Source organism: Protopterus annectens, chromosome 2.part2, assembly GCF_019279795.1.
Source record: "Protopterus annectens isolate FY-2018-M chromosome 2.part2, PAN1.0, whole genome shotgun sequence".
Taxonomy (NCBI): domain Eukaryota; kingdom Metazoa; phylum Chordata; order Ceratodontiformes; family Protopteridae; genus Protopterus; species Protopterus annectens.
The window spans coordinates 583,084,261-583,106,255 of NC_056730.1; the positions used below are offsets into that span (position 1 = coordinate 583,084,261).

The following is a 21,995-nucleotide window of genomic DNA, read 5'->3' on the forward strand; positions in this document are numbered from 1 at the left end:
ATCCTCCTAATAAGGACTCTAGGACCATGGATAGGTACGGTAAGCGGATGTTTTCCTCAGCGACCTTTGCTATGCGTTCGCTGAATTACCTATGTCACTTCACCAGACTCCAAAGAGATATCCTGAAGGAGCTGGGAGAAGTAGTTCAGGATCCTACAGCTGCAGGGGCTCAAGAAAAGATTGCTTCGCAGCTAGGAACCCTCAATTCCATTGCTAACTCCTCCATGCGGCTAATATCTTATGCTGCGGATGGAGCGAGTAGAGCCGCAGGCACAGGTGTGGCTCTTAGACGCCAAGCCTGGATGCGGCTATGTGATTTTGCGGATCCCTTTAAGGCGTCCTTCACAAATTCTCCCTTTGATGGGTCAGCTTTGTTTGGCCTCAGGTGAAGGAAACCTTGACCAGGTGTGAGCAGGACGGCAAGACTCTTTCTGCTGTTGGAGTCCGTTTTCCACCCCTTCTAGGCCTTATCCCAAAGGACAGAAGGGTGGGAAGATGTGGTTCCGTAAATCCCAAGGAGTCACGCCGGATTCACGTGGTCAGTTTACCCCTAGAGGCAGAGGGGTAACAACAACAGACGCCGCTCTAGAGGCAGAGGGGGTCCGAAGAACCAGGGAAACAGGGAGCCTCTCTCTGATAAGCCCTTTCAGCATCCCTGAGGTGTTGCCCGGCTGTCCCTCCTTGGAGGCAGTCGGGGGAAGATTATCACTGTACCCAGAAGCCTGGCATTCCCTCACTCAAGACAGATGGGTACAGTCGATCATATCCAAGGGTTACATAATTCCTTTCAAGGAAAGTCCCTTTCCCTCAAGTTCCCTTCCAGATGTACCACCCGGTCTAAGGGACATTGCAGAGTTAGAAATCGCAAAACTACTGCAAAAAAGAGCCATTCAGCCAGTTACAATAGACCATTCAGAGCCCGAATCTACTCAAGGTTCTTTTGGTCCCAAAAAGACGGGAGACTGGAGACCAATATTGGATCTCAGCAGACTCAACAAGTCTGTCAGGAAGACAAGATTCCGAATGGTCACCCTTCAGTCAATTCTGCCCTTCTTACAGAAGGACAACTGGATGTGCTCAATAGATCTTCAGGACGCGTACTATCACATCAAAATTCACAGACGCTCCAGGAGATTTCTCCGCTTCGGCTGGGGTCCAGTCACTTCCAGTTCAGAGCCCTGCCCTTTGGTCTCACTACAGCCCCCAGAGTGTTCACCAAATGCATGGCAGTGGTCACGGCTCACCTGAGACGCCAAGGATTCCAGGTGTTTCCGTATCTCGACGACTGGCTCCTGTCAGCCACCACCAGGCATCAGCTTATACAAGCCAGGGATTACACAATAGACCTTTGTTCTCATTTAGGCATCTCAATCAACTTCGAAAGTCATCCTTATCGCCCTGCCAGTCTATTACCTTCATAGGCAAACTTAGATACTGTTCGGATGTCAGCTACCCTTACAGAACAAAGAGTTTCAGACATTCAGACTCATGTCAGGATCATTCTGGCCAGCAAGAAAGTACAGGCCAGAATGGTTCTAAAGGTATTAGGTCTCATGGCTGCGGCCATTACTCTTCTTCCCTGGCTCGATTCTACATGCCTCCTTCCGTCGATGCTGTTCACACACAGGTCATGCCAGCAACTCCCAATGCGTCACCAGATTCTGGTGACACAAACGTGCAAAGAACATCTTGCTTGGTGGATCACATCGCCTCAGGTTCACCAAGGCAGGTGCTTTGTACCTCCGTCCCCGATAGCCACTGTCACCACGGATGCCTCCCTGATCGGGTGGGGGGGTCATTATCAGGGCAGGATGGTTCATGGGACGTGGCAACCATTCGAGTACCATCTGCACATAAATGTCCTGGAGATGAGAGCAGTGCTTTAACGTTGCAAGCCCTCAACGACTTTCTTCCCGTAGGGACAATTGCAGTCCACACAGACAACATGTCTGTAGTTTGGTATATCAACAAACAGGGCGGAACCAAGTCCTACCCTTGTGTCGAGAAGCGCTCAGACTTTGGCAATGGGCGATCTCCTCTCATCGGTTTCTGGTAGCAACGCATATCCCTGGGAAAACCAACATTATAGCGGACAGATTGAGCAGAGCTATTCTCATGCCTCACGAGTGGTCTCTCAAGCAATCTATAGCGGAAGAGATTTTTCTGGAATGGGGTCGTCCATGTTGCGATCTTTTTGCTACTCCCCAAAACAGCAAATGTCCAGACTTCTTCAGCCTCTTCCCTCTATCAGGCCATCCCCAGAGACGCTCTGACCCAGGATTGGCCCCAGGGACTTCTTTATGCCTTCCCTCCATTTCCTCTGATCCCTCAGGTGATCCAGAAAGCTACCGCTTTGAGAGCCAAATTGATTCTCATTGCCCCTTACTGGCCTCGACAAGTTTGGTCCGCGTTCCTCCATCATCACCTTTTGGTGCAGCCGTGGCATCTGGACCCAGTGCCAGATCTACTGATTCACCAATCCGGTCAGCTGCACCGGTCAATCCCTTCTCTCAACCTCACAGCATGGTTGCTCCACTTCCTTCCTTAGCCAGGCTTCCTTTGATCTCTAACCCAGTTAGAGACATCATAGTAGCTTCACTAAAATCCTCTACCAGGAGGATTTACACAAGCAAATGGAACGTTTCTCTTATTGGGCTAAGGCCCAAAATATTGATCCTTTACTGCCCCTGTTCAGGCAGTTCTGGACTTCTTAGCAGAGATTTTTCATGCAGGCTCCTCTTCTTCCACAGTCAGAGTTCAATTGGCTGCTATTTCTAATTTTCATGTCGGGATAGCAGATCATAATATTATGTCCCATAGGCTCTGCAGGGCCTTCTTGAAAGGAATTTTCCTACTAAAGCCTCCAATCAGGAATCCTCCTCCTCAGTGGGATCTAAATTTAGTGCTGACATCCTTGATTCTTCCCCTTCGAGCCAGCTGTTTCTTGTTCCCTGAAATATCTTTCTTGGAAAACTTTATTCCTAGTGGCTATTACATCTGCCAGGAGGGTGTCTGAACTTCATGCTCTTTCGGTTCGACCCCCTATTTGATTTTTCACAAAGACAGAGTATCTTTGAGAACTAATCCATCCTTTTTACCTAAGGTCGCTTCAAAGAACAATCTGAATCAATCCATTGATCTCCTGTATTTTTCCTAACTATTCAGATAGGGCTGAACAAAAGCTACATTATCTTGACGTCCACCGTCAACTCAGATATTATTTGGACAGAACAAAAAAATTTAGAAAATCTGATCAACTTTTTGTTTCCTATGCGGATAATAAAAAAGGCCTTCCTGTTTCTAAAGTGACTTTGTCCAGATGGCTTTCTTCGGTCATCACTGAAATCTATACGCTCAGGGGATAATTCTATTTAGATTATGTAGTGGGTAAAGGGTGGGGGAGGGCAGGGAGAGAAGAGTAATGAAAATATGATTAATAGAATAATAACATATTTATTCCTTTTAAAAAGTTTATATGTTCTTCAAATGCTATTCCTAATTATACTTTCTTGATTATACTGCTTATGCTTGTTTGTAAATAATCTGTCATGCTTTAACTAATAATAATTAGAACTAAATAATAGTAAATAATATGTTTTATTTTTAACTCTATTAATATAAACAGTAAGTAATATTCCATTGTATATACTTCTTATAGCTTTCTCTTACATTTTTTTTATTTCTGCCTTACACTCTTTTATTTTCTACTCTCTTTTCTTTTCTTTATTCTTTCTCTTTATTTTTTTTTCATATTAATATATAGAAATGCTTTTGATCATATAGACACAGTAAATAATAAGATTTGCATAAAAATTGAGTTGGGACAAAAATATTGAGTTTTATTACTTATTAATAACTTTGGGCTTAATTTCACTTACATAGAGGCTGTAATAACCTGTAAAATACATTAAGGTTTTGTCATGTTTAGATGCATTTACACTGCTAAATGAATGTTTGTCACTAGTTTTTAACAAGTTTCCCTTAAAATGTTAAGGAGACAATCTGGGATGTGGGCTACCTCATGAACAGTGTCCTCAAGTTGTTTTAAAAGCTTCAACTCTCAGAATTCTCACAGAGAAGCTGAAAGCAGTCAGTTTAACCTTTGACCCAGATATCACACTGACACATCACAGATTCAGGAAGAACACTCTACCAGGAAGTAGAACTGATGCAAATGCGACTATGTGAAGGAAAATGAACTCTTTAACATCTAAATGTGAGTTATTTTATATAATTACTTAAATATCTATGTTATAATTCATAAAATATGTCAGTTATAATGATTTTAAATGATGCAGTTTCTTGTAGTAAGTAAATGTCTTATTTTAGAAGGCATAGAAAATGAAACATTTATTCAAGTGTTTTTGAAAATCTACTTGACTGCAGCATACTAATCTGTGTTAAAAACTTATGTTCCAAACATATACATTACTATAACTCATCTAATTCATCTGAATTGTCATGTGATATATTTTAAAGCAGTAGTATAGACATGCAAAATACAGATGGCTTTTTTTACAATAATGCAAGTGTTTCTGAGAATTTGCATAACTATGCAGTATGATTTATAACAATTTCTATAAATATAATATTTTATTCTATTGACAATAATGAGTATGAGTAAAATGCTCATATACAAGCAATTCAAGGTTTTTTTTGGAAGCTGTTGACTGCATTTACATGACAGAAAATAGATGCATCATAATATATGTAATATCTGAACCATATTAGCCAAAGTTTTTGATTTAAATGAATGTTAGAACTTATTTTTACATACTTTGAATAAACTAATATGTAAATATGCCTTCCTTTTTTTTTTTCTCTCTCTCTCTTTCTTTCACTCTCTCCCCCTCTTTCACGTCTTTTATTTCTCTCTCTCCTCTCGGTTCCTAATATCAAGATTATTTGAATGCTATTTGAATACAAGTGTATTATATTACATAGATGTATATAGTAGTATGAATAGTTTTTAAAAAAAAAAAAGTTTATTTTAGTTTATATGATGCTGTTTTATCAAATGTGTAGTCTTGTCTTGCTAGATAATTGAATTGAAAGCTGTTAATTTAAGTTAAATATAACCAGTATTAAATTGATAAGGTGGTAGCTGAGGTACTGTTGCTTAGGGTAGGGGGTTAACTTGAGTGGTAAATACTACTCTAAGTTGGAGTTTTTAATTCCAGGCTGGATGCAAGGTTTAATCCTTACATTATTTTCACTTGTTCATTGTTATATGTATATAGTTTTGACATCCACAATATATTTTGTACACTCATTGTCACTACAAACAAAATTGAATCCTATACAAAATCCCATAAGAGATTCAATAAATACAGCTATATTTAAAGGTACACCTAAAGGAGGAGATGTAACATTACTTACGTTACTTTGTTATTTTGATCATAAGATTCTTAAGTTTTAAAAATGCCAAATGACATCTTTAAAAGGAATTTCTTTAAACATTAATGGACTGAATAATCCGTGTAAAAGGGCAAGCCTAATAAGATACATTAATTTACATAAGGCCAACTTAGTCTTCCTGCAAGAAACCCATCTCTTGAAAAAAGATATTGATAAACTAGCCACAAACAAATATACAGTATTGGTTAGTTCAGAGCACACTCAGAAAAAGAGGAGTGGCTATTTTATGGAATAAAAGTATGCCCATTCCTAAAACCATTAAGTCTTATCAGGATGACAAAGGAATGTTTTGTATGGTTACAATACAAATTAATGGGAAGACTTACACTTTAATTAATGTATATTGGATACCTGGAATTGGTATTAATACAGTGAAACATCATCTTGATAAGATCATATCATTCTCTATAGGAGATATTATTTTAGCTGGTGACTTTAATTGTATACTACATAAAAGTGATACTACCACTATAGGAAAAAGAAGAATTACATCTAATGCAAAACATTTAAATGATTTTGCTAATTCTTATCATTTGAATGATATTAATAATCAGATAGATTCAAAATTATTACCATACACCTTTTTTCTAACAGATACAAAACTTATTCAAAAATAGATAGGGTCTTTATTTCTAACCAGATGGTAACAGATTTAATTAATTCCAAAATCATTTCATGTCCTATATCTGATCATAATTCAATTGTTTTTGAATTCATGATAAAAATACTCATAATGTTCAGATCAAAAGGATACCAGCATACTTAACTCAACTAAAAGACTATAAAGAATATATACTTTCAGAAGTAAAACATTTTTAGACATAAATAATACTCCTGAAGTCTCCATTGTCTATGTTTGGGATGCCTTAAAATCATATCTATATAGACAAAGTATCAGATGGTATAATAATAAAAGGAAATCTTGGGATAAGGAATTGTTAGATATTCAAAGTAAATTAGACTCTTATAAACATAATAATAAAGAAAATATTATGGACAAGAAAGTTATTGAAGAAATAAACAAACTAAATGAGAAATACAAAGAAATTTTAACTCAAAGTTAAAATAACTTTAGAGAAATACATGTTTTTGTCTTATTCAATAAGCCCCAAATACTTACATAGACTTAAAAATAAAACAAAAAGGTTGAATAAACAAAACCATATCAAAGAAATCTTTTCTCTAAGGAAAAAGAAGAATGTTTCTAGTATACCAGAAATACTAGATGAATTTAGAAATCACTTTCACAAAATTAACCATAATAACATTAACATGGAACCTAAAGATAAAACAAAGGAGTTTATAACCATAAACATGAATAAAAAGCTTAATAAACAACAGATTAAACTATTGGACAAAGGTATTTCATATACAGAGGTTATTACACAAATAAATAAGCTTAAATCAAATAAAGCACCGGGTAATGATGGTATTATACCAGAGATATATAAAATCCTTTCTAAAAGTACATATTCATTAATAAATAAGGTTTTTATTTTGGCCCAAACTGAGTTAATAACCCCCCCCCCATCTTGGCAATATACATTTATTTCGCCAATTTTAAAACCTAATAAAGATCCAACTAGATGTACTTCATATCGGCCCATCTCATTACTTAATGTTGATTATAAAATGTTTATGAGTATTTTGCTGATAGATTGAAGACAATCATCCCCGGCATTATAGATATAGATCAGACAGGCTTCATTGTAAATAGAAATACTTTTGATAATATATGAAGATTCTCTTTCTTTCTGTTTGGTCATAAACGTTCACTTTTTGAATTAAGTGTTTAATTAGATAATTGGCTTATTAATTAGTTAATGTGCACACCCCTAGTGGGTATTTAAGGTGTTTAGGAACCTCAGTATGTATCTTGTTACATCCGAGGAAGTAGCTAAAACGAAAACGCAGTGGAGAGTATTGGCGTTAATGTGGACCTTGTATTGAGGAATTGAGTGTTCTTGGTTGGCATGTTGCTGTGCTTTTACTGATCATTAAAATTATCGAAGAAGAACTGGACTGCCTTATTTCCTCCACAAGTATTTTTGGTTTGGTAAAGTACTGTTTTTTACTTGTCTCCGTTCATTTGCTTCAATTTTGTACTTCACCTATTACACCTAAACATATGGTTTGTTACCCATTAAATATTATTATTAGCTATCGTAACTTTATATTCATGCACCCTAAGTATAGGGAATGGAATTTTATTATATTCCCTATAATGTATACTCAGGGTATGCTTTTGTCATCTACTTCTGAAGGAACTCATTTAGCTATAGATAATGATCTAAAGTACTGGTATCAGTTGATATCTGATAATAAAGTTAAAAATCTAGATTTCTTAAAACAAGAATTTGATCTAAGAGAAACTTGCTGGTTAGAGGTTCAGACCTTTAGACAATATCTCATTAATAAAATAGATCTAATGTCTATAACAGTTAAAGAATCTATTCCAACACTGATTGATTACTTGATATTAAATTTACAACATAAAGTTTCTGATAAAGGTAAACTTTCATACATACATAAAATTATCAGACAATAAACTTTTACAGTGTAGATTCATACTGGAATTATTTCACTTCTATTAATGGGGACCCACCAAATCAACAAGATAAACAATATATATTGGAATCTGCCTATAGAACTACGCCTTCCATTGTCTGGAGACTTTATACATGGAAATTTTACATAGATCTTTTTATACACCTTTGATGATGAATAAAATAAATAATAAAGATAATCTATGTAAGAGATGTAATGTAGAAATTAATGCTGACTGGGCTTATATGTTTTATGACTGTATAAAATTGAAAGAATACTGAAGTCAATTAATGAATTTTTGCAGGCTCTTTTTACAGATAATTTCATTATTTCTAAATCTCTTATATTATTCAACACACCTGTACCTCAAAGTGTTAAAAAGGTTAAGCTTCCCTTGTTATGGTCTATTCTAGCAGTGGCTAGGAAAATAATAACCAGAAATTGGATTTCAGATACACCTCCTTCGTTCAATGAATTTAAAAATGTTATGAATATAGTGTGCCATATGGAAATAAACACATTTGGGTCAAGAACAACTAGAAAAACATCTTATTATATTTTATGGGATAATTTACAAAATTTGTTAAAAAAATCCTAATTTCAATAGCATGGTATTTTAGTTTAATTAATTGATCTGATTGTAGTGGATGTCTTTGTAAATACTTTAGTTGTTTTGTTGAATGTTATAATCATATATATTTTTAATTACTTGTATAAAATTATATTTATCTTGTATGTTAAAACAATAAACCTGTTTTGAAAAAAAAAAGAAATGCAGATGCATGCTCATTATGCAGTATTTGCTCACACTGTGGTATAGTTTGTTTTAAAAAGATGCATAATTTAAATTATGTCCTGCATTTTTTCTTTTGAATTGTATTTAATGAATATGTAGTGCAGTTAAATTGGTCATGCTAGGGGCTAGCTGTTACTTTACTGTTTATAATGGCAAGTATGATGTTAGACTGTTGTAATGTGCCATTTTACATTTACAGCTGTAGAAATTCTAACTCTGAGAACCTGCATTGATGGGTACCATATGGGCTGATCCTTTTCACTAGTTAAAATTTGGTGACTTTGTTTTCCTAAAGATTCCCTTGCTTGCTGTTGGACACACACCTTTGACTATTCCTATCATTTTGTCTCGCATTGATTACCTTAGTGAGCTCACCAACATTGCTTTCCAATTTTCATGGGGTGAACCATTGCCAGGTTGTCTTTTGAAGCCAGCCTTTGATGATTTCATCATAGAAGACTTGAGGTTCATAGGTTCATAGGTTCATAGGTTAGTACTAAGCTAACTGCCCTTGCGAGCCATTTTAAGCTTAGCCAATTATCCCTTGTGAGACTCAAACCCTGCACCTTGTGTTTGTAAGGCAAACACCTTAACCATTAGGCCACCCTCCCATCACTCTGCTGCTATAGCCTCCAGGATAGACACCTTGTATTGGCTTCTAACAGGTTGTAGTGAGACTTTCTCAGATCATCTCAATGATAATTTCTGTAGTAAGGTCTTAGTGGAATTTCTGTGGTTTTTAATCCCTTGTCCCAGTCCCTCAAATATGACAGAGTGGTCTAAGAGGAGTACAGACTGGACAAGAATGTTTATCCCTCTGCCACATTTGGAGCAGTAAACCATGCATTAAATCTCTTCAAGTTCCAGGACCAATGAAGGTATCATTAGCTGATTCCATTTCTGATTCTGGAATCAGAGAGGACCTCACTTTCACATTGGCTGCTGTGATGGCTCAAACTCATCTTAGCCACTCTCTGGTGTCCGAGATGATTACCTTGGTAACGGACATGGTCATGGCTGAGAGCCAGTATTGTACAGCTTGGCTGAGATTGTTTATCCTGGAGGATAATTTGAATAGCCTTTGGCTGGATGATTTAATTACAATAGTAAGTTATTTGTGCAGGGGTTTTGGTTTCTGCTGGATTCCTTTCTGGCTAGCAGAAGGGCCTTCCTATATTTCAGGTTGGGGCTAGTTTCCTTGCCAGCTGAGGTATTGCTGTTCCCAGAATGTGTAAGAGGGTCCCACAAGTAGCCTAGATATTCAGTCTAGTGTGACCCATCCCACTTATTCCTCCAGCCTGACTCAATTAAGAGGCAAGATATGGTTCCCCTTGGCAAATTTACTCCTTGATATCATGGGGGGGGGGCACCTCTCTAGGCAAGTCACTGCCATGCTGGCGACATCTCAGATGTCTGTTACTATTGTGTTCCCTTTTTGTATTTTGGGGAGACATGGATCAGATGCAGGCAACACTGCCTCATGGGCAATATAATCTGTTCCCTTCCTGGGAGAAGGATAGCACTCTTTCTTCCTCTCCTCATGCTGGGATTACTTCTGTATTCGCCATCGCGGAGGATATTCTACCCTTTAGATGCTTGCCTTCTTATCCCTTATTCTGGGGATATATTCCTTCCTGGTCTGCAGGTGTGCTGACCTCCTCCTCTTCAAGTTTGAAGAAAGAGCCTTGTTGCCTTAGCTCCAGAGGTATTCAAACGTGTCATTGGTTGACGTTTGACATGCCTTGATCCACTCTACTTCCTATCCTTAGGGGATGAGATTGGGGTGCCCTGCTTATGCTTCTGCTGCCTGTGATTTTTGAAGCAGTGCCCAAACATAAATATCCCCTCTGTACTCTGTTATATCATTCCTTTAGGCATCCCTCTTCTGGCAGGAAGTAGGGCTATACTGTGCTCCCAGACTGGAGGGACTTTCATTTTAGGAAAGCATGCTTTGCTGCATGTGTTGGATCCACCATTCCTTTTGAGAACTAGCTCCATCAGGGTGTGTTGCCAGGGAATAGAGGCATTCCAGTTTTCATGATCCAGGTTGTTTTTAAGTGTTTAGTTACTTCACCTTCCTTGAGGTACATAGCTGCATTACAGGTAGGTGGAAGCTTAGGGGGTCTTTAGTTTGCCTTTCCCACTTTCTGATCCTTTGATTTCTGGAGTATGTTTTGATTGGGAGGGTGGCCTAATGGCTAAGGTGTTTGCCTTGCAAACACAAGGTACAGGGTTTGAATCTCACAGGGGATAACTGGCTAGGCTTAAAATGGCTCACAAGGGCAGTTAGCCTAGTACTAACCTATGAACCTATGCCTTGATTCCATGGATGATTGATCCTAGAATGCGTCTTTGCTGCATGGATTTCTGATCCTGGTGTGGTAGGGGTGGCTTGCTGGAGCTCTTTCTTCCTTTTGAGAACTTGTAAACTTAATCTGGACCTTCCACATTCGGGAGTGTATTTTATTAATACTAATACTAATACTACATATAATGATTTCAGAGCTACTTCAAGGATCATAAACAAGCAGTGAAATGATCCAATGAACTCTCACCCTTTCTTCACAATCCTGCTGGACTCCCTCAAAGCTCCATCCTAGGGCCCCTACTCTTCAACATTTTCACAAACAAACCTTCACATTGCCTCTCACCCTGGAACCCTCATTCAGTACGCCAATGATTCCACCATAATCTGTACTGCTCAATCACTACCAGAACTACTTTGAAAAAGTCAGCAGTGTGTTACTGCAGTCAAATCCTGGCTAAGTAATGGCCAACTCTTACTTAATCCAAAGAAGACAAAACTAGTACTCTTTCATCCCAAGAACATCTCCCCTGTCACAAATCATTTTTAACATCCTTGCATCTGACAACACTGTCATAGAAATAGTGCAGGAAACTAAACTTCTAGGTGTTATCATTGACAATAAACTTTCATTTGACCCCCATATACAGCAAAATATAAAGACAACTCATCAAAAACTGGGACTCGTTATATAGATGCCAACATTACTTCAGCAACCAAAACAACCCTTGCAAAAACATTTTTACTTTCCTCCCTTCTTTCTGGTGCCCCTGTCCTAACTAACTTATGAACTTCTACCATAAACAAGATGGAACACTGCTACAACAAAGTTGGAAAGTTTGTCACAAACTCTAAATTTCACACACACACCACTGTAAACCACTCCTAGAATTAAACTGTCTTGAACTCCCCAAAAAGCTTACCTTTATTCAGCTATCCACCTTGCACAACCTTATTTTCAAGCCTACTGCCTGCCCTGCACTAACCAATCTAGTCACACATCTAGTCACACATTACACACCAAATCGATTCCAACGATCAGAAGACAAAAATCTCTTAGTTATCTCAAAACCCACAAGAAAACACGGTCACTCGCTGTATTCATACTTTGGAATTCACTACCTCTAGCTACCAGGTCTATGCCTGGCCTAACCAATTTCAAAGCCTCTGTGAAGATTGGGTGAAGATGGATGAAGGCTGCCAGCCTAGCCAGATAGAATTTTGGAGATAATTCTGTCATCTGTAAATATTAATGTAAACCACAGGCTTGTTGTCTTATGTAAACCACAGGCTTTGTTGTCTTAGATGGTAAAAATAGTGTTACATGTGGAATTGGAACAAAATGTAACAACAGTGTACTCTGCTGACCAAGTAAAGCATGGTGTGACCCTTTGATGTTAGGACTCGGAGCCAGTGAGTCTAGAGTGGGGCATCCTGCCTGTAGTTTTAAGGCCAAAGTTAATGGCCAGAATTTGCATGCATAAATGTCCTTTATTGCTCTGGTTTCTGCCCAGAGGTGAAGAATGTAAATGCAGTTTCTGTTAGCCTGGGAACCCAGGGAAGTGTGAAGAATGATGTAATGTGCAACAAGAAGTGATTTTAAAAACAGAGAGAATCAGAGAGCATTAAGCATTTTTGTCTTGACCATCCAACTAACCAGCACTGTCTTGCTCTATATGTAAGTTTATCTTAGACTTGTGTTTTCTCTTAAAAATAGCTAGAAACTAGAAAGATTAGACTGTTTTTCTGTGATGTCAGAACTGTACTACTGAATTATTTTAAGTATTTTTCTGTGATCTATGAACTCTTGACTAGCAATGTGTAGTAAAAAGTATTATCTTGTGTTTTGACTATTTATTAAATATTTTTAAACCCTTTCAACTGTGGCTGTTTTGTAGAGCTAATTTAAGCTCTTTAGAGTACTTGCATGCCTTTGGTAAAATTTTACAAAGACACTCCAATAGCTTTAGCAGTGGGCTATACTACCAATTGGATAATAATATTGCACAGTAATAATTGGAGACCCTTTTAAGGGCCTTTGAGTAGCTGATAAATATTAGTGGGTGGTGGCAGCTGGTACTACCATATAGTCTGGGGAAAAAGGGGAACAGCTGGAGAACCTGTGCCAGCCTTCCCCAGGAGTATCTGTGTGGTTGTATAAACTCTTCTCAAAGTGTATGTGTGTGTGTGTCAGCTACTTGGGCAGGGACACGAAGCACTGGAGGAGGCTCACATGGATAGGTCACTGAGGTCAAAGATAAACAATCTGGGAGATAACTTGGCCCACCCTTTAGGCCTAGGTCAAGAAGAGGGGGGGAGGAAGCATAAAGGTCCCTCCTGATTTAGAAGGAATGTTGAGGGTGATGGCTCAGGTGTAACATCATGCAATGTTTTTAATATCTCCTCATTGGAATTTGTGGATACGCAAATAAAAACACTCAATAAAGGTCTTAGCTTTGTTCCTAGTTTTTTTGTGCCTGAACACCAGTTTGCACAGGATGTGGTAGATTTCTGCCGCAATTTAAATTTACGCTTATTTTTTCAGGGCGAGCAAAGTCAGGCTGATAACAGACCTTTTAGATTTTGGGATTCCACATTCAAGCCACCCATGTCTCCGGTGGTTTCACTTTTCCAGGGCAGTGTGCTCAAAGATTTACATCGAAATTTAGGTAAGGATTTCTTAAGTAGGGACAATATTACTCGGGCTGAAAGAATTTGCATAGATGAGCTTAGATCAAACAAAGATATTGTTATTTCATCTGCGGACAAGGGAGGAACTATAGTGGTCCAAGATTGGACACAATTTAATGATGAGGCACAGAGACGAATTTTGGATCAAAATTATTATAAAACAATGCCTACAGATCCCACAGCCAAGTTTAAGGTTGAGATTGATGCCATTTTGGACATGGCCATTGAAGAAGATATTATTCTTAGGGAAATTGTCTATCATCTGAAAGTTGACCATCCTAAACAACAATACATAAGAACCTCAAGAACCCCCCAGGTAGACCTGTTGTTTCAGGGCGAGGCTCACTCACAGAACCCATTTCTGAATTTCTTACATATTTAAAACCGCTATTATGTATACAGGCTTGGATACAAGACACAACCCAATTTTGGGGCGTAATATCAGATATGCAACTTGAACCCCACTGGTTATTGTGTAGTCTTGATGTCACCTCCCTGTATACCAATATCCCCCATTGGGCGGGGTTGACTTCTCTTCAGTATTGGTTGGATCGGGCTTAATTGTATAGACCAGGTTTTAACACTCTTTTGGTCTGTTTGGCCGAGCATGTTCTAAGTAAGAATGTGTTTTACTTTCAAAAACGATGTGTATGGCAGGTACAGGGCATGGCTATGGGGGCATCATTTGCCCCCATATATGCCGACCTGTTCATGGCTTACATAGAGGAGCAACTGATTTTTGATGTTAGTCCTAATATTTATTTGGAAGAAATTGATATTTGGAGGCGATATCTTGATGACTGTTGGATGGTGTGGAGAGCGGATGCTTCTTATTTGGCGGAGTTTGTTGAATATTTGAACCAAAACAAGTGGGGGACCCAATTTAAGTTAACCTGGCACAAAAATTAGATCACCTTTCTGGATGTTTTGGTTAAACGTACCCCCAGGGACACCTTGGAGACTGAAGTTTTTCGCAAATTTCCCCAATATAATACCTTGTTACATGCTTCCAGCTTCCACCCCCAACATGTCATCAGGAATATGCCCAAGTCTCAATTTCTCAGGATTAGAAGAATTTGTCAGACTCATCTATTTGCAATCAATATAAGCGAGATTTTTCCAATAGATTCAGAAATTGGGGATACAGGGCTGGCAACATCTGTAGAGCTAGCCAGTTTGCCTCTCAGCGGGACAGATCTGATTTGCTTGTATATAAGGGTGACCAGCCAGTTAGGAGGAATCAAGTTAGGTTAATAACTACGTAGGGTAAAAATACACATTCTTTCATGAATATCATCTCCAAGCATTGGGATATTCTTCAAGGGGAGGGCTCGCTTATGGAATATGTAGGAGACAAATGTATATATTCCTTTCATAAGGGTCACTCTCTAAGTTCTTTGTTCAACCATTACAAAAGGTGTCAGAATCAGGATAGGTTTTTCAGCCAGAGAACTATGACTGGGGAGAAATTGATGGGTTGCCATCCATGTGGTCATTGTTCCAATTGTTCAAAGGTCTACAAAACTTGCAGTTTTACTAGCCAAAATATCCTGTTTGATATCACTTTTTTTGCTACTTGTAGTACCAATTGGGTGATTTATTTGGAAAGTTGTACATTTTTATTTATTTTACATTTGTTGACTTATTACAAACAGACTATTTACAGAGATTACACTAATCCTGAGCACAAGTCAGGATAAATTTAAAATACACAGTAAACTGGTTTTACATTTTTACACTATTCTAGAGAGAGTAGCCAGGCTTGATGTGACATAGCCATAGCCAGTTGGACAAATGTTGTTTATGGCTAGTTTTTAATTGACCTAAGGTGTGGAAAAAGGTAGTATAGCTGAGCTGAGGAGTTCCAGGATCTACTTACAGAGTTTGCAAAGAGAGAATCACCGCTGAGTTATATTTTTTTTATTTTGAAGTCTGTAGTAGGTTAGAGGATCAAAGCGATCCAGGATTGCCATAGGGGTGATAATATTTTTTAAGTGTGGTTTTTTTATTATAGAGGAGGATTCCATAATCAGTTGGTTTATTATACTGGTTAGGCTGTGTTGGAAGCCACCCAAGCTGATTTAGATTGATGGAAATGATGTGTCCGTAAATTGCAGCCTGAGTTGGAAGCCCTAATGTGGTTGTAGCAAATTGAGAGTTTGTTAATTACAGTCTTGTTAAATGAGAGAGGTAGAGGGGATGCAGAAGGGTTGAAAGAAGGCAGAAGCTAGAAAGGCAATTTGGAGCTTGGGTTGAAACTTTATTCTTTAAGTTTTTCTACCTTTTTTTTTTTTTTTTTTGATGGTTTGGTTAATATGTAATATCCAGCATTTTATGTTGGACAAACATCAAGGCCACTTAGACTACGGATAAGTGAACACATGAGTGACATTAAGAACTGCAAACAATCTAGTGCATTGTATAAACATATTTGTAAACATAAAACTGGAATATTTAGATTTACAGTCATTGACTGTATTATATATAAAACACAGGACAAGGCAGGATTGCATGAGATACTCAATTTGAAAGAAAAGAAGTGGATAGTCAAGCTTGGTGGATTATTTCCACCTTGCTTGAATGAATACTTCTGAAACCCTGATCAAGCCAATAGTTGTATAAGTGTTAATTGGTATCCATATATATATATATATATATATATATATATATATATATATATATATATATATATATATTGTTTGGAGGGAGATTTTGTCATACTGTTTTTGTTCACTGAGGAAGGCAGCATTGCCAAAACCAGTCTGATTTATTTGGTGAATATGATACATTTGTGTATTTTTAAATACACTGTGTTCTAGTTATAATACAATTTTTTCACACCGATTTGTGCTAGCTCTTTTTTGGTCTATGTAAAATTTTACAAAGCCACTCCAGTATTTAGCCGTGGGCTATACTACCAATTGGATAATAATATTGCACAGTAATAATTGAACACCCTTTTAAGGGCCTTTCAGTAGCTGATAAATATTAGTGGGTGGTGGCAGCTGGTACTACCATGTAGTCTGGGAAAAAGGGAAACAGCTGGAGAACCAGTGCCAGCCTTCCCCAGAAGTGTCTGTGTGGTTGTATAAACTCTTCTCAAAGTATGGATGTAGAAGTGTCTGTGTGGTTGTATAATCTCTTCTCAAAGTGTGGATGTGTGTGGGTGAGTGTGAGTGTGTGTGTGTGTGTGTGTGTGTGTGTGTGTGTGTGTGTGTGTGTCAGCTACTTGGGCAGGGACACAAAGCACTGGTTGGACAGAGAGGGTGCTGGAGATGTTAGCTTGCCCACTAGGTTGAGATCTGAACCCTATAGCTGTGCCAGTGGGGAGTCTTATTGGGGACCTGGAGAGCAAGGGAGTGACGAGCCCCAGACTGACTGTGATCTCTGTGTGCTCTTAAGGGAAATTGCACTTTGCTGTGTGTATTTGTTATCCTTTCCTCCCATATGAGATGCCACTCACTGGTGTTAGTGGTGAGGATTGAGGCTCCTTGATTGCTGGGCCAGGGCACAGGCGTCACAGCCTCTTTAAAAAATCATCTCAAAAAGACATGGCTCTGCTCCTGTATAAAGCCTGCCTCATGCTCAGCACATCCTCTTCTTCCACAATAGCCTCATCCTCCTCTTCTGTCACATTTCAATCCTTCACATTCTGCAAGATCCTAAGGCTTTTCTAGCTCCTTCTCTGTTTCTGTACCATATCCTTAAGCGGGTCTATATTAGAGCATCGAAGTTTCACAACTTCTAATGTTCTAATATCGACTACTATTCAGCGAACGCTGAAAATAGCGAAGCTGCAGAACACCGAATTTCTTCCTAGGGAAGGAATTCGGTTGGCCGTTCCTGCGGCTTTGCTCTGTTCAGCACTGTGGTGGAAAGTTACGGGTAGGGATCAGGTAAGTTTGCGATTGTGTGGGCATGAAGGTTAGGGCACGGGGTAGGTGAGTTAGGGTTAGGGTGTGGGTCAGGTAAGTGTGCGATTATGTGGACATGAGGGTTAGGGTGGGGTAGGTGAGTTAGGGTTATGGCGCGGGTGAGGTGAGTGTGCGATAGTGATGGACCTTAGGGTTAGGATTTTGGTTAAAGTAAGTGGATAGCTAGCAGTGTGTGTACAGTTTAGTGTAGGGTTAGATGTAGGATTTTAGATGTATGTGTGTGGATTGCTGTTTGTTTGGTGTGTTTGTGTTGTGTGCATGTGTGTCGGAACAGCAAATTTTTTTCCTGGGAAAAAAAATTCACTGTTCTGCATGTTTGATATTGTCAGCGTTCACTGAATAGGGGTCGATATTAGAACATTTGATGTTTTAAAAAGTTGATGTTCTAATATAGACCCCCTTAAGCTACTGCTCAGGTTGTATTGCTTTTATTCTTTTTTAACTCTCTCACTATCTTGCTGCATCACTAACTTTCTGGCTGTTATTTTCCTAATGGAAACCGACATTCTATTTATTTATTTATTTATTTGTTTTTTCATGTACTATAGCAGCCAGTGTCACACATTGCTCTACCTACGAACTATTTTTTGGACACTATATGTATAGTGAGAGTGACTATTATTGTCTATAATGTTTTGAACTATAGAATCGTCTAGATGTGTAGTATATATTGTAACATCTTGTAACATATTTTGTTCTTTCAACTTCTTTTGTATAGTATTTCTAATGTGATTTATACTGTTTTGGATTTTATTTTATTATACTGTATGTGGAGGTTTTCTCCCTGGGCCTCTGCTGAAAATCGGTTCTGTAGATCCAGTCAGACCACCCCGATAAACAAATGTCAAATAAATAAATAAATAAATTAGTTTTCTTCTCAGTTCAGAAAGAGTTTCATTACAAGCTCTTTGGGGTTGCACCAGCATTTGTTTGCCCTTGCCTCCTTGGACCTATGGCTTCTGGGCTGGAATGTTGCTACATATTTTATTCTAGAGCCAGAGACAATGTGATCAGGGACTCTAAGACATCCCTTTACCACCCAACTTGTTCAGTCAGAGTCCCTCCGTGTTGGCCTGGACTTCTGAGAAGTAGATGTCAAACAGGAGAGTACCCAGGACCGATCCCTGTGGGACTCCACTTGTGACTGGTTGGCATTCTGACTTGAAGTCTGCTACTTTCACACTCTGGGTTCTATCTGTGAGCCAGTTTGCAACCCACCTAGTGATATAGGGGTTGATGCCTAGTTTGGTGAGTTTATCAATAATTCCTGAGTGGGGATTGATATCAAAGGCTTTGGCCAGTTTGAGGTAGGCTGTATGAACTGCCTTGTCCTCATCCACAGCTCTGGTGACTGATTCAAAGAAGTCAACCAGGTTGAGTAGGCATGATCTGCCTTTCACAAAAACAAATGGTGTGGGATCTAGAGTTTGGAGATTCCCTATATCCTTGTTAATTAGGTCCATGATGATGTGCTCCATAGCCTTACATATTGGACTTGTCAGGCTAATGGGGTGATAATTCCCAGGGTTTGTAGTCATTTTCCCTTTATGGAGAGGGATGACTGTAGCAGTGCACCATTCAGTAGGGACAAAGCCTGAGGTGAGGATGTGATTGAACAAGGCACATAGATGTGGTGTCCAGTTAACTTTGTAATTCATGTAGAACACATCCAGGGATATTGTTGGGTGCCATGGAAGCTGTATTCTTGGCCTTGGACAATGCAGGTTTAACCTGTGCTGCAGTAATGCTGGGTGCCTGGCATTCCTTTGGTATTGTGATTGGTCCTTTAGGAGGGGAGAGAGGGACAAAGTTGTCACTGAATCTGTTGTCCAGTATGTTGGCAATATCTATTGGCTCAGTATAGGTGGTACCATTATGCAGTAATTCAGAGCAAACCTGGGTAATGTTGTGGACATTCTTGATATAACCGTAGAAGGCTCTGTGGTTGTTTTTAGTGTCTGCCACAATTTTGCCTTCATAGCTGGCTTTAGAGGTTTTGATGAGGTATCTCAACTTTTTGTTGAGGCTAATAAGGGAGTTTTTCCAGTCTTGGGACTTCACCTTTTTCTGCAACAGTTTCTTCCTTCTGTTGTAGAGTTTATTAATGGCAGGGGACCACCAGATTGGCTTCCTTTTTTGGAGGAGAGTGTCTTGGTTCTGTTGGTTATCTCTAATTCCATGTATTTATATACATGTTCATACAGTGCATTGGTGTATGATTCGGCAGTCATGCATCTATTTTTCATTGACATGGGTGCCGTGAAGTTAGCCACCTCTGTTTTAGGAGCCCAAAGTCAGCTTTGGAGAAGTTTTTCTTGATGGTTACCTTTGCAGGGGGTGTGGGTGAGATGTGGATTTCCATGATGATTAGTTTGTGGTCAGATCTAAACAGGGAGGAATTAACTAATGGTGTAGAGCAACGGTTCCCCATGTTAGTAATAACCTGGTCAAGGATGTTGCATCCTCTAGTGGGGGTAAGAATGAGCTGGTCCAGGGCACTGGATTTGATGAATTCCAGGAAACGTTGGGCCAATGTATTGGTGCATGAGTAGTTTTCCCAGTTGATGGAGGGGTATTTGAAATCACCTAGTATGAGAGTGTTGGGCTGGGCCCTAATAGTTTCCAGGGTACTTAGGAATGTAGAGTGAGAGTCTTCAAACATGGTTGGGGACCCTAGAGTAGGCTATGACCTGAATTGCAATCTTACCCAATGTTAGTTGCACCTGAAGTATCTCAGATACGTTATGCTGGGCTACTAGTCTGGAGGTGTGCATGGAGACACCACCGCATTTGGAGCTTCGGTCCATGTTCTGGGGCCAAAAGCTGTGGAATGAGTTATAGCCTGGTAGCACAGGAGTGCTTTCTGCTGCTTTAAACCAATTCTCCTTTACAGCACAAATGTCAATGTTCTCCATTTTGAGGAGTGCTTCGAGCAAGTACTTCTTGAGATTTAGACTTGTAGCATTAAGCAGCATGACCCTCAGATTGCATTTGTTTATAGCTGTTATGGTGGTAATTTGGTCTTTGGAACATCGCCTAAAAAAGGCACTATAAGGGTGGCAAGAGCCTTAGCCAGTATTCGTAAACCCAGGGGTGACAAATGCAAGCCATCTCTGGCAAAGCATCGAGGTCTGTCAATCATGTCATCCCAAGCAGACAGATACTGGGTCCCCTTAGAATGACACCAGAAACTTAGCCAATTATTGAAGTCAATCATTTTCTGCTTGTACTTGCGGTATCATTCTGTGTGATGGTAGAATGCTGCTCAGGGCTAGAGTCTTACCTGCTTGGGCCACATAATCCGAGAGCTCCTCCATGTCTCTTTTCATGTAGTCCAGGGAGGTGCATCTCAGGTCATTCACACCCACATGGACAGTGACAGAATCATACTTGTAGTTGTTGTGGAGTGAACTGAGTGTGTGTGTTATGTGTCAGATTTTGGCATCTGCTAGACAGCTGACTGTTACCTTCTCCTTATCGAACCTAGTGAGTTGTCTCCTTTTCAAGGCTTGGGACTGTCCCTCTGGGCCTGACCATAGTTGTCTCCTTTCACTCATGTAGCAACTCAGCTTCTCTTCTGGGTCTTTTATGCTTCATCCCAGTGTCTGCCACAGAAGTATTTTGAGATGCTTGAAACTATTTTGCATAAGTTCAGTTGGAAATGGGAAGGAGTGGTATCTTGTACTTCCTCAGTCAACTTGCTGTGGGCATGTGAGTGGTTTTGCATACATATCTCCATGTTAGTAGTAGCAGTGGCAAGTTGATTCCTTGGTCTTGGGTGGTTTGGGAGCAGAATAAAAGCTTGCCACCAACTAGTTTTGAGCTCCTTTGATGAGGGATGCTCTCCATTCTTTGTATAGCTCCTTCCCCATAGGAGAATTTGGAACTTCTTGTTTGATTTTGTGTGCCTGTTTGCTGTGGAATCATTTAGCTCTGTGGTACCCCAGCTACCTTCCTAGTGGCTTTTTCTCCTCTGGGTATCCTGGTCTCCTGGAGTGTGGGGGTGCTTCCCCAGCTCAGTGGATGCCCCTTTCACACTTCTCTTGAGAAGGTGATCTCATTCCAAGTGATGATCCTCTTCCTGCTAGTGATGCTGCTGACTTCCGGGGGGTGTTTCCCCAGAAGTAAGTGGTTCTGGCTTAACCACACTTGTACATAGGTAGTTATTTCCCAACATCAGGGAGTCTGCGTCTGCAATTTTGTTAGTTTCCTTTTGGAGGAGGTTCATAGGTATTTAGTAGGCTAATGACTGCAAGGGCCTTTTTAAGCCTAGCCATGCATCCCAAATCTTTGACAAGTTATG

General features: G+C 39.3%; 1 protein-coding gene across 2 annotated transcripts in view; it reads left to right on the forward strand.

Annotated features, from left to right (window-relative positions):
* The window catches only part of SFXN5 (sideroflexin 5), a 3,177,886-nt gene that overhangs the window by 786,084 nt on the left and 2,369,807 nt on the right, over positions 1-21,995 (forward strand). The window lies entirely within an intron of this gene.